Genomic DNA, 13254 nt, shown 5'->3' on the forward strand with positions numbered 1-13254 from the left:
ATTTCTTCTGGGTTTTCCAGCTTTTTGGAATATAAGTTTTTAAAATATTTAGTAATAATGTATTTCTTTTCTGTGGAGTATTGACAAGTATCTTGCATGCATCTATCATTACAATATAATACAAAATACTTTCCTTACCATATATTTCCCTTGAATCTCATCTATTCATCATTTCTAAGCACCAAACCTTGATAGATATATGTTTGTTTGTTTGTTTGTTTGTTTGTTTGTTTGTTTGTTTGTTTGTTTAACAGAGAAAGAAGGAGAAAGAGAGAGAGAGGGAGGGAGAAAGAAGGGGTACACCAGGGCCTCCAGCCACTGCAAAAGAACTCCAGATGCTTGTGTCCCCTTATGCATCTGGCTAACCTGGGTCCTGGAGAATCGAACCTGGGTCCTTTGGCTTTGCAGGCAAATGCCTTAATGGCTAAGCCATCCCTCCAGCCCATGTTTAGCTTTATAAGCAATTAAATCTGTTTTCTCATAACACTTGCTATGGTCAACCTTCTCAAGTTCTGGACATTAATAAGTAGGTGCTGGGGCTGGAGAGATGGCTTAGTGGTTAAGCGCTTGCCTGTGAAGCCTAAGGACCCCAGTTCGAGGCTCAATTCCCCAGGACCCATGTTAGCCAGATGCGCAAGGGGGCGCACATGTCTGGAGTTCTTTTGCAGTGTCTGGAGGCCCTGGCACACCCATTCTCTCTCTCTCTCTCTTTCTCTCTCTCCCTCTCTCTCTCTCTCTCTCTGTCTGTTGCTCTCAAATAAATAAACAAAAAAATAAGCAAATAAAAAAATAAGTAGGTGTCTATCATTGTGATGTTACTTTTCTTTTCCCTAATTAGAAATGATTTTGAGGATATATCTATGAACTTACTTGGCATCTGTTTATACACTTCCCATTTTAATCAGGTAGCATTCTGAGAGCTTTTTATATATTATAGATAAAAAGGTCTTTATCAGATATGTGCTTTGCAAAGATTTTTGTTTCAGTATGTGTGGTAGTCTTTCCATTTTGTTATGTTTGCCCTTGGAAAATAGTTTTTAATCTTTATGAAGTTAAATTTCACAATTTTATGTTGTGAATCAGGCTTTTGGTATTGTATATAAGAAATATTTTATGTTTCAAGATAGTGATTTTAATAGTGTGGTGTATGCTTCTAATTTCAATTTTTTCACATGGATGTCCAATTGTTCTGCTGAGAAAGGCTGCCTTGTTTACTTATTTGAGAGAGTTTGACTGAAAGAGAGAGAGAGAGAGAGAGAGAGAGAGAGAGAGAGAGAGAAAATGGGCATGTCAGTGCCTCTAGCCACTGCAAATGAACTCCAGACGCATGCACCACTTGGTGCATCTGGCTTTATGTAGGTACTGGGAATTCAAACCTGGATCCTTAGGCTTGAAAGCAAGCATCTTAACCACTAAGCCATCTCCTTATCCCAAGACTGGCTTTTATACTCTCATTGTCTTTTGCATTTTTGTAAAAAAAACAGCTATCCTCCCAAGTGTAGTGACATATGCTTGTGATCCCAGAACTCCAGAATCTGAGGCAGGAGGGTCACTATTTCCAGATCAGCCTTGTTACATATGAATAATTCCCTGAAAAACCAAATGGCCAGAAATATAGTTCAGGAGTAGAGCACTTGACTATCATGAACAAAACACTAGGTTCAACCCCCAGGACAGAAAATATGAGCTATTTATTTGAGATTTTATTTCAGGACATTTCATTCTATTCCATTAATCTCTTTGTCTATTTTCACATCAATATCATATACTTTGATTATTGTAGCTTTCATATGTGTTTGAAATTAAGTAGTAGTAGTAGTAGTGATTTTTATTATCATGGTTGTCATCATTCTTGTCTTTGAATCTTGTTCTTTTTTAAAACATTTTTTGGCTATTCCAGGTAATTTGCAGTCAAATGATCTACCACTGAACTACACCTCCAATTCCAGGCAATTTGCATTTTCATATGTATTATAATATTGATTTGTCAATCTACAAAAATGTCTGCAGTGATATTGATTTGTATTGTATGGAGTATATAAATTAATTTGTGAGTAAATCCCAATACCATCAAGTATTTGAACCAATGAACAAGATATATTCCTTCATTTATTTAAGTTCATTAATTATTTCAATAATATTTCATAATCTTGAATATTTGAGTCTTTCATATGTTTTCATAGATCCCTACATCATTCTTATATGCTTTTGTAAGTGGTACTTTTGTATTTCAATGTTTATTTTTTATTGGACATAGAAAAATAAGGAACTTTTATAGTTTGACTTTGTTGCTTCCAACTTGGTTAAATTTGCTTATTCTAATATGTTTTGGAGATTCCATCATATTTTTGCAACCATATCATATATGAACATAGTCAATTTTGCTTCTTCCTTTTCATTTTGAGTGCTTTTATATCCTTTTTATGCCTGCTTTTACTGCCTAGAAAAAACAAAATGTGGAATACAAGTTGTGAGAATATACATTTCTGTCTTCTTCATTATGATGTATGTGGAGACTCATATTTTTATTGTTAAATATAATGTAAGAATTTTTATAAATTTTTAAGCTAAAATTAAATGTAATGAATTTCATTATGGCATTTTCAATACCATTCTGCTTACTATGCCCATATGCCTGTCCTTCCTGAGAGCCAAAGTGTTTTGTGAGCATTGAGCCTAGGAAGGGACAGTTACAGTCAGCCTATCTTTGACCAGCTTTCAGATCAGCTGATGGGAATTGGCATTGGCAATTTCATTGGTCTCATTGTTATTACGTTGATGGGTGAATTTTAAGGCCATTAACAGTTAGGGTAACAACTGAGGTTTGATTTAATCCCTGCCGTATTTTGGTGGTTTTGTGTTTTCTTGGACTTTGTAAATTTTTGTTCCCTCTCTGATCTTGGTTATTGTAATCTGCTTCTAGGAGGCACTTGAGGTTGGTTATTTTTGTTTGTTTGTTTGTTTTTTGTTTTTCGAGGTAGGATCTCACTCTGGCTCAGGCTGACCTGGAATTCACTATGTAGTCTCAGGGTGGCCTCGAACTCTCAGAGATCCTCCTACCTCTGCCTCCCGAGTGCTGGGATTAAAGGCGTGCGCCACCACACCCGGCTTGAGGTTGGTTATTTGATTCTTTTGTGTGGAGAATTCCCTGAATTACTCTCTGAAGTTTTGGCTTTGTGTTCATATAGTTGTTAGCCTGAGTTTTATTGTGGAAAGTTTTTCTTTCACTGTTTATTATCAGGGATACTTTTGCTGGGTAGAGTAGTTTGGGTTGGAAACCATGGGTTCTTAGACTTTGCAGTCTTCTGTTCCAGGCCCTTCTGGCTTTCAGGGTTTCCATTGAGAAGTCTGAAGTAATTCTGCTGGGGTTACCTTTATATGTAATATATTTTTTCTCCCTAACTGCTTTTAGGACTTTCTCTTTGGTATTGATGTTTATAGTCTTAATGATAATATGTCTTGGAAAATTTCTCCTTTGGTCCAGTCTGTTTGGAGTGCTGTTAGTTTTTTGTAACTTGATGGGACTTTCTTTTGAGAAAGTGGGAATGTTTTCTTCTATAATTTTGTTGAATAAGTTCTCCATGCCTTTGGTCTGAGTTTCTTCCCCTTCTGGTATTCCCATGGTCTGAATGTTGGAATGTTTAAGGGTATTCCATAGTTCGCTCATGTTGTGTTCAAAAAATTTTGAACTTATTGAAACTTTTTGACTCATGAGCTGTTGATTCTATGTTATCTTGTAGTTCTTAGTTTCTATCCTCCACATGGCTGGCTCTATTCTTGAGAGCTTCTATAGAGTTTTGGGCTTGTTCAATTTGGTTTGTATTTTCTACTGCTTTTTTATATATAGTTTCCATCCCACTGTCAAATTCCCTTTTCAAGTCATTTTCTGATTTTCTTAATGCTTCTCGGAATTCATCCTTGCATTTCTTTATTTCTTCTTTGAGCTTAGCCAGCTGGTTATTGAGGTACTCTTTTTTTCACTCTCCTTCAGATCATTTAATTGTCTTTGGAACCCTTCCTGGTTCTTTTCTATTAGGTCTAATCTAGCAAGGACAGCATTCATACAACTATCGGCCCTTGGTTGCTTTTCTGCAAGTTCTGCTAATTGCTTGGTCAGAGTTGTATAGCTTGTATCTTCATTTTTGGGTTCTGATCCTCTTTTCCCTTCTATGTTTTTTAAAATTATTTATTTACTTGAGAGCAACAGAGAGAGAAAGAGGCAGAAAGAGAGAGAGACAGAGAAAATGGGCATGCCAGGGCCTCCAGCCACTGCAAATGAACTCCAGATGCATGTGCCCCCCTTGTGCAAGTGGCTAACGTGGGTCCTGGGGAATTGAGCCTCGAACCAGGGTCCTTAGGCTTCACAGGCAAGCACTTAACCTCTAAGCTATCTCTCCAGCCCTCTTCTATGTTTTGATTAAAGACATCCATTGTGGGATTGGGCAATCTTATTGGATTTACTTGCATTTGATTTTTCATGTTATTCCTTTTGTGCTATTGTCTGCCAATCATAGTATAGAAGTTTTATTTAATTCAGGAGGAAGCTGTAGTTTACCCTTGAAGTGTCTTCAGTGATTATTTCCTTTTAACTTTTCCAAAGGGGACAGAGGGTAGGGGCGTATGGGACAAAACAAACTGGTGTTGTTGCTGGGCTGCGTAGTGGGGGAGGATGGGAATGTACGGTGGTTCCACGATGCTGAAGGGTGAAGGGATGAGACAAAGGGTCTCTTGGGACCCTATAGCAGAGGGTGGATACTGTAGGTCAGGTGACATGCAGGGGAGGGCATGGATGTCCCCTGTGGTGGGAGAGTTTATGGAGGGGGGAACCCTAGCCTGCTGGCCTGGGTCTGAACCTGGAGGGGTAATGCCATGTGGAGGTCCCTGGTGGTGGCAGGGGGAACACTAGCCTGCTGGCCTGGGTCAGCTCACTGAGGTGGGTGAGGCATCAAGTGGAAAGGTGTTCCCACGTTGAAGTCCACTGGAGGGAATGCTATCCTACTAGCCTGGGTCTGCGCACAGGGGTGGGGGGTGGTAGAGTTCTCATGTTGAGGTCTGTGGTGGCATGAATGCCTGCGAGGGGACATTACCCTGCTGGTCCAGGATCCCACACATGGGTAGGTTGTGGCGGCAAGTGGGACAGCATTCCCAACCATAGAGGCATTCATGGAGCTATGCCAGCCTGCTGGCCTGGCTCCCCTTAGCCTGAGTTTAGTGCAGGAGGAAACTGCATCTGGGACAATGGCTGGTACAGCTGCCTGAGGGAGTTGGGGGACTGGTATGCTACGCAAGAGCGTGGGAATCAGCAGATTCCCTACTTTGCTCCTCTGCACCCTCCCACTGGAGGTCTACTAGAGTCTGCTCACCCTTAGAGGACCCAATGAACCCTAAACATCTTGCTTTTCCTTCCCTGTGAAGTGTGGCATGATTAGGCCGACACTATCTAGACCAGAAGCCTTCTTACAGTTTTTTTTTTTTTTTAATGAAATTGGGTACACCTATCATTGGAGGAATGGATATCCAAGATGTGGTATATCTCCATAACAGAATTCTACTCATCAGTAAGAAAAAATGACACATTGAAATTTGTAGAAAGATAGCTGAACTTGGAACAGATCAATCTAAGCGAACTCCCACAATCACAGAACTAACTAACTAGGATCAGCCCGAGTTGCTGACATACCTGAACAGCATCTTGAGGCTTGGAAAATAGGGAGGGTAGGGCTTGAGGGAAGGGGAAGAGTGTGAGGGGCATAAAACTGGACCCAAATTGAACTGGTACCATAGAATCCTATATCCTGGAAGTCAGGCTAACAGGTGGAATCCTCAAGAGGACTTTAGGGGGAGCACCTGAGTAGAAGGGCCCTGGAGAGGGTGAGATTAAACCTAACCTCAAATTCTTCCTGTTTTTCTTTCTTCTTTTTTCTTTTTTCTTTTCCCTTGGCACTGGCCTGTAATTCCCTGTACCAGGATGTGGTCTACATCCACAGTGAGCTGTTGATCATAGAGACCTACTATATCTCCCAAAACAAACAAGACAGACTTCTGTCAGAACACTTGATTACTCACCACAGGTTAATGGTAAGACCCTACTGCTGGAGACACCATAAACTGTAGGCATGGACCATGGGAAGACCTGGTTGGAATCTGGAAGAGAGCCAGTCCCAAGACAATTAGCCTGTCTAGTGATGGAAGGCACTACATGAGCTACTGGTTGAAAGTGGCCAGCATCTGTCCAAGCAACTCAAAGTCTAAGTGACTCAGAAGCAAACGACCTGACATGATGCTCACACAAGTGCAATAGTGGAACACAGCCTGGTGGGTAATTGACTGCTTTTGGATTAGCTAACAGATTTGCTCAGTAGAAAGGAAACCATATCTAAAACTGGGAAACAAGTCAGAATCATATCCAGATAATGATTCTGCTTTCTATTGTCAAGCTTCCACTAACCTTGGACTATAAGAGGGTCTACACCCTCTAAATTCTCTCTAAATTAATAATGGTTATCCCATTTAACCAATGCTAACTTCATTCTCTGTTGGGGAATCTCCTTCTCTTTTTCAGATGGGAGCTGAGCCTGAGGTGATAAACGACCCAGTGCACTCCACCCCAGCCCAAGCTGAAACCACAGAGGAATTGAGGAAATAAGCATGAGTGCTGCTTTCTTAGTGAATCTGATATCAGCACGAGGAAGAAGGAGATAGACACTGAGGACACTCAACACCTGCCAAACCAGAGATCCAGAGGCTCCTAAGTGCCCATCGCTGAAGTAGACTTAAAATGCACCCAACATTTCTCAGGGAATTTTGCAAAAGAGGGGGCAAAGAAAGATTGTTAGAGCCACAAGTTGGGACATTTTGCACAGAGACATTGCCTCTTTCCCTATAATGCATGACCCACAATCCCCATGGGGTTGACCTGCATCCCTAACAAGAAAGGCATCTTCAGAAAAGGGGAAGGGAGGGGGGGAAAGGATGGTACCAACATGTTTTGTTTGCATAGTAAATATGTCCATAGCTAATTTAAAAAAAAGAAATTGTGTGCATCTGTGTTCAGTGAATGTATGTAAGGCTGTGCAGGAACTGCAATCCCCTGCAAGGGGGTTGGCAAGGATGGGTAGGAATGACAATCAGGCAATTGCCTGTGTGGAGGTCAGTAAGGCTGGACAGGACTGCCTACTGAGATGGTGATCATGCCTGATGGTGGGAAAGCCTAGGGCAGAGGACCTAGCCTGCTAGCTTGGGTCCACTTGACCTGTAGTTAGTGCAGGATTGGGACCGCAGGTAGGATAGCTGCTTAAGGGGATTGGAGGACTGGTGGGCTATCCAAGACTGTATGAATCAGCAGATTTCCTATTTTGCTCTTCTGTACCCTCCCAGTGGAAGCCTACTAGAATGAGCAAACCCCTAAACAACAACAACAACAACAACAAAACCTTAGCCCAGCGTGGTGGCACACTCCTTTGATCCCAGGACTTAGGAGGCAGAGGTAGGATGATAGTGAGGAGATCAAGGCCACCCAGAGACTACATAGTGAATTCTGGGTCAGCCTGGGCTAGAGTAAGACCTTACCTCAAAAAACAAAAACAAAAACAAACAACAACAACAACAACAAAACCCTGAACTTTAAGGGTCTTGCCTTTTCTTCCCATAAGGTGAGGTGAGATTAGGCAGACAAAATCTTGACTGGTAGTCATATTTTTCTTTTATTAATTTTAATTGACAACTCCATGCATATATATATATGCATATACATATATATATATATATATATGTAGTATACCCTGTTCATAATCCCCTCCCATTCCCCTCCTTTGTTCTTTCATCCCTATTCTCCATCCACCCTCCACTGAACTCCATCTTCTTTCCAACTAGTCCCTCTATTATTTTGATGTCATTTTTCCTGCCTCCTTCATCCATAATAACATGCTGATGGGCCCAATATTATACAGATCTTATATGATGCAGCCACTAAAAATGTCATGAACGCAATGGCCACTTTGTGTCTGGAAGACAGCATTCAAAAACATTCCTCCCCATCCTTTGGCTCTTACACACTTTTTGCTACCTCTTTCACAATGGTACATGAGCCATGTAAGTTGTGATAAAGATGTCTCATTTAGTGCTGAACACTCATTGTTACTTCTTAGCACATTGATGAGTTTTGAGTCTGCAGTAGTCACCACAATCTGAAAAGACAAGCTTCTCTAGCCAAATGTGGAGGCAGAACTAATATATGAGCAGAAACTTAAATGGACATCTTGGTGGACATAATATATCCATCTATCAAAACAATAGTAGTAGTATCTTCCCCTCCTAGCACTTATGCTTTTCCCAGTGATAGGCTTTTGACTAGGTTTCAATGTCAGATATTAATTTCCTCCTGTAGAATGGGCCTCAAATCCAATCACAGAATAGTTCGTTACCTCCATAACCAAAATGCCACTGTTACACTAGTGGACACATTTTCCCTGGCTGATCAGTTGTATAGCTTGGAGGGTGTATTGCTGGCTATGACTGTTGATGACTTTCTACCAGCGGACTGCCCAGCATTTTCCAGCACTCTGACAGTAGGCATGGAGGAAGCTCCAAGGTCAATTTTTGCTCTATTTCTCAGTAGCCTGCAACTCAAGCATGTAGTGCCTTTAGTCATAGGATCTTACCTTCTAGTTTCAGTGGGCAATCAGGTGCATTAGCAATACCCTGTAGGATTTTGGGGCCGCCCTGATCAACAACTCACTGAGAGGTATTCCATCCCTGACACTGGGATTTTTCTGTAACAACCTAAGACTTTTGTTACAGTGTTATTGACCCCCCCCCCACTGGGTACTTCTACCCAAACTTTCATAAAATTATATATTTTGGTATGTTCTTATTAATGTGTTCTTGAATTTATTTTTCAAGACCATTATTGAGAGCTTTTTTCAACTATGTTCATCGGGGACATTTATTTTTAATTTCCTTTTTTTCTGTGTTCTGACCTAGTTTTGGTATCAGGGTAATGCTTGTTTAATATAATGAATTTGGTAGTATTCCCTGAATTTGTATTTTATGAAGCAGTTTGAGGAACATTGCTATTAACTTTTCTTTAAAGGCCTGGTATAATTTGACAGTATCTCTCCAGACACAGACTTTGCTTTGTTAGGAGAAGTTTTAAAATTACTATTTCAATTTTATTCCTCACTATGAATCTGAATATTTATATTTGCCTTATTTAAATTTTGTAGGTCATATCAGTTTAGGTATTTATCCATGTCTCCTGCTAAATTTTCCAGGATAATTTTTAGAATGTAAGATTTCAAATAATTTACTATTCTCCAGATTCCATAGGAATATACTTTTAATATGTTTCTCATTCTCAATTTCATTAATTTGGGTCTTCTCCATCTTTTATGGTTATAATGACTAGGGCTTTGTTAATCTTTTTATCTTATAAAATAATCTCACCTTTCTAAGATCAATTTTATATATTGTTCTTTTAGTCTATATTTATTTAACATCTGCCCGGATCCTTATTATTTGTTACTGCCTACTTTTTTTGTGTGTGTGTGTGTATGTGTGTGTGTGTGTTGAGGTAGGTCTGGCTCTAGCCCAAGATGATCTAAAATTCACTATGTACTCTCAGGCTGGCCTTGACCTAAGTGATCCTCCTACCTCTGCCTCTGAGCACTGGGAATAAAGGTGTGTGCCAACATGCCTAGCTAGCCTACTGGTTATTTTTAAAAAATATATATATCCGTTTATTTATTTGAGAGAGAGGGAGATAGAGAAGGAGAGAAAATGGGTACACCACGGCCTTTAGCCACTACAGACAAACTCCAGATTCATGCTTCACCATGTGCATCTGGCTTATGTGGGTGCTGTGGAATAAAACCTGGGTCCTTAGGCTTCACAGGTAAGCACTCTAACCACTAAGCAATCTGTCCAGCCCTAGCCTACTGTTTTGAAATTAGGCTTGTTCTGGCTTTTTAAGACCTTGAGATTATGTTATATGAGATGTCTGAATTTTTAAATATAAGCACTCATAGCTATAAACTTTCTTTTTAGACATGCCTTAACTGTGTCTCAAAGGTATGATAAGCTGTGCTTTCATTGTTCTTTGATTCTACAATTGCTTTTAAATTTGCTCCCTGATTTTTTCAATGAATCATTGGTAATTCCATAGACTATTATTTAACCTTCATGTGTTTGTACAGTTTCTTTGGTTTTGTTGCTATTGACTACTAGTTTTATTATCATAGATTCTGATAAAATAGACAAAATCACTTCCATCTTTTTGTATTTATTAAGACTTTCAGGTCTAGAACAAGTTGATTAAAACAATGTATATAATGCCTATTCTGTTTCTGTTGGATGAAATAGTATGTAGATATCTGTTAAGTCCATTTGTCTTCTTGATGAATAGTTATCTTCAATAATATATAGTGGACTTGTTTATCTCATCTGACTAATTTTAGTTTGAAGTCTAGTTTACCAGATATCAGAACATCTTAATTACTTTGTTTACAGCTTTCATCTACTTAATAAATGGACTTTCATATTTTTTATCTAGTCTATGTCTGCCAGCTAGATGTTGTTAATGTAGACAACATATAGTTAGATCTTGTTTTTAATGCAGTTAGTCACTATGCAGCTATTTATTGGTGAGTTAACGCCTTTTGCATTGAATGTTATTTTTGAGATATGTTTACTAATTCCTGTAACTTTATCATTTTGGGTTGATTAGATTATTGGTTGTTCTTTTTTTCCTCTACTCTAAGTGTTAGGAGTCTGCTTGTTTACTCTGGTGGACATGATAGATTCCTTCTAGATCACCTTTATTTATGTATTTCTCTGAAATTATTTATTCTTTCCTGTGCTCTTATGGTTGAGAATGTCTTTCTTCCTCTTTTGTGTCTACTATTACTTTAGGTATATTCATCAGTTCTGGCTTCTGGCTTGATGGTCATGAACTGCTTTTGTTCATACTTGTTTTGACATGTCCTTATTTGTATATCAGTATTAAAGGATATTTTTGCTGGTTATAGCAATCTTGGTAGATTTTTTTATGTTAAGGGTTGAAAATACATCTTTCAATGATTTCCTGGTTGTGATAAGAGATTTGACATTATTCTGATATGCTTAACTTTTTAGATGATTTGGCCTGTTATCTTACAGCTTATAATATTTATAGTTTTTTAATCTTTTATTTTTTTTAATTTAGAGAGAATGAGAGACAGAGTGAGAGAAGAGAAATAGACAAATGGTGTGCCAGGGCCTTAGCCACTGAAATTGAATACCAGATGCTTGTACCATCTAGTGAGTATATGCAACCTTGCGCTTACCTCACCTTTGTGTGCCTTGCTAATGTGGGAACAAGAGTGTAGAACTTGGGTTCTTAGGCGGTGAAGCACCTTTATAGCTAAGCCATCTCTCCAGCCCTATTTCTAGTTTTGATATCTTGAATAAAATATGTTTGGGGTGATTCTTCTCTGGTCATGCCTATTTGGCTTCTAAATACCTTTTTTGTTTGCATGCCCATTTCTTTCTCTAGATCTGATAAATCTACTATAATTTCATTGAATAACTTATCAGCATTGTTAGTTTTGTCATTTCCCCTTCCTCTGGATTCTTGGATTTGATCTCTTGAATCTTAGAATTTTTTTAAAATTTTTATTTATTTATTTGAGAGCAACAGACAGCGAGAGAGACAGAGAGAGAGAGAATGGGCATGCCAGGGCTTCCAGCCACTGCAAACGAACTCCAGATGTGTGCGCCTCCTTGTGCATCTGGCTAACGTGGGTCCTGGGGAATGGAGCCTTAAACCAGGGTCCTTAGGCTTCACAGGCAAGCGCTTAACTGCTAAGCCATCTCTCCAGCCTGAATATTAGAATTTTGAGGCTTTGTGAATATGCTTATTTATTTTTCTTTATTGAAGTTGGAATGTATTATTTTGTTGATTTTGTCCTCCCTAGCTGATAGTCTATCTCCTGCTGGCTTAAATCTACTGGTGACACATCCCACTGTGTTTTCTCATTATATTCATTGAAAAGAACTTTTAAAATTTCTGTTTTATACATTTTCCAAAAATCTCAATTTCCTTTCTGAATTTTTCTATGATGATACTGACATTCTCATCCATGTTGATTATTTTATAATTCATTTTTCTATATTCTTCCTCTAAACAGCTGAGTTTCCTCTTCACTTCCTAAATTGAATGCATCCTCTTGCTTGTATCCTTTATGAGGTAATTGATCAGGTTTAATAGTAAACTTTTTAAATCTCAATCTTGTATTTTTCCTTATTTCATTGTCTTTAGATTCAATAGTTAAAGTACTGTGGTCTCCTGGAGGCATCATGTTGATTTGTTTTTTCAATGTTTCTTGTGTTTCTATATTGTGATCTGTGCATCTGTTAATTTGGATAGTGTTTCCAGTTTTTTTTTATTAATTAATTAATTTATTTATTTGAGAGTGACAGACACACAGAGAGAAAGACAGATAGAGGGAGAGAGAGAGAATGGGCGCGCCAGGGCTTCCAGCCTCTGCAAACAAACTCCAGACGCGTGCGCCCCCTTGTGCATCTGGTTAACGTGGGACCTGGGGAACCGAGCCTCGAACCGGGGTCCTTAGGCTTCACAGGCAAGCACTTAACTGCTAAGCCATCTCTCCAGCCCTGTTTCTAGTTTTATTTAGGGATCTTCTTCTTGGAAGCTCTTTTGAGAGCTCAATTCCCAGTACTACTCAGAAAGAAGGAAACAAATTACAACAACAATATTAAATCAGACAAGATATAGATATCCTTTTGTGTGGTGGTTTGATTCAGGTGTCCCCCATAAACTTAGGTGTTGTGAATGCTATGTTCACAGCTGATGGAGATTTGGGAATTAATGCCACTTGGAGGCAGTGTATTGTTGGGGATGGGCACATGGGTATCATAGCAAGTGACCCCTTGCTAGTGTTTGGCACACTGTCCTGCATGTTTTCCTCCTGATGTTGGCCAGAAGATGATGTCCACCCTCTGCTCATGCTATCATTTTCCCCTGGAGTCTATAAGCCAAAATAAACCCTTTTTTTCCCAAAAGCTGCTCTTGGTTCAGTGATTTCTACCAGCAATGCGAACCTGACTGTAACAGTAATGTTGGTATTGAGGAGTGGGATTGCTGCTATACACCTGACTGTGTGGCGTTTGCCTTTTGGAGCTTAATTTCAAGAGGAATGTGGAAGGATTTGAAACTTTGGCCTAAGAGATTCCTTGCAGTGCTGTAAGTACAGCTTG

This window comes from Jaculus jaculus, chromosome X, assembly GCF_020740685.1.
Source record: "Jaculus jaculus isolate mJacJac1 chromosome X, mJacJac1.mat.Y.cur, whole genome shotgun sequence".
Taxonomy (NCBI): Eukaryota; Metazoa; Chordata; class Mammalia; order Rodentia; family Dipodidae; genus Jaculus; species Jaculus jaculus.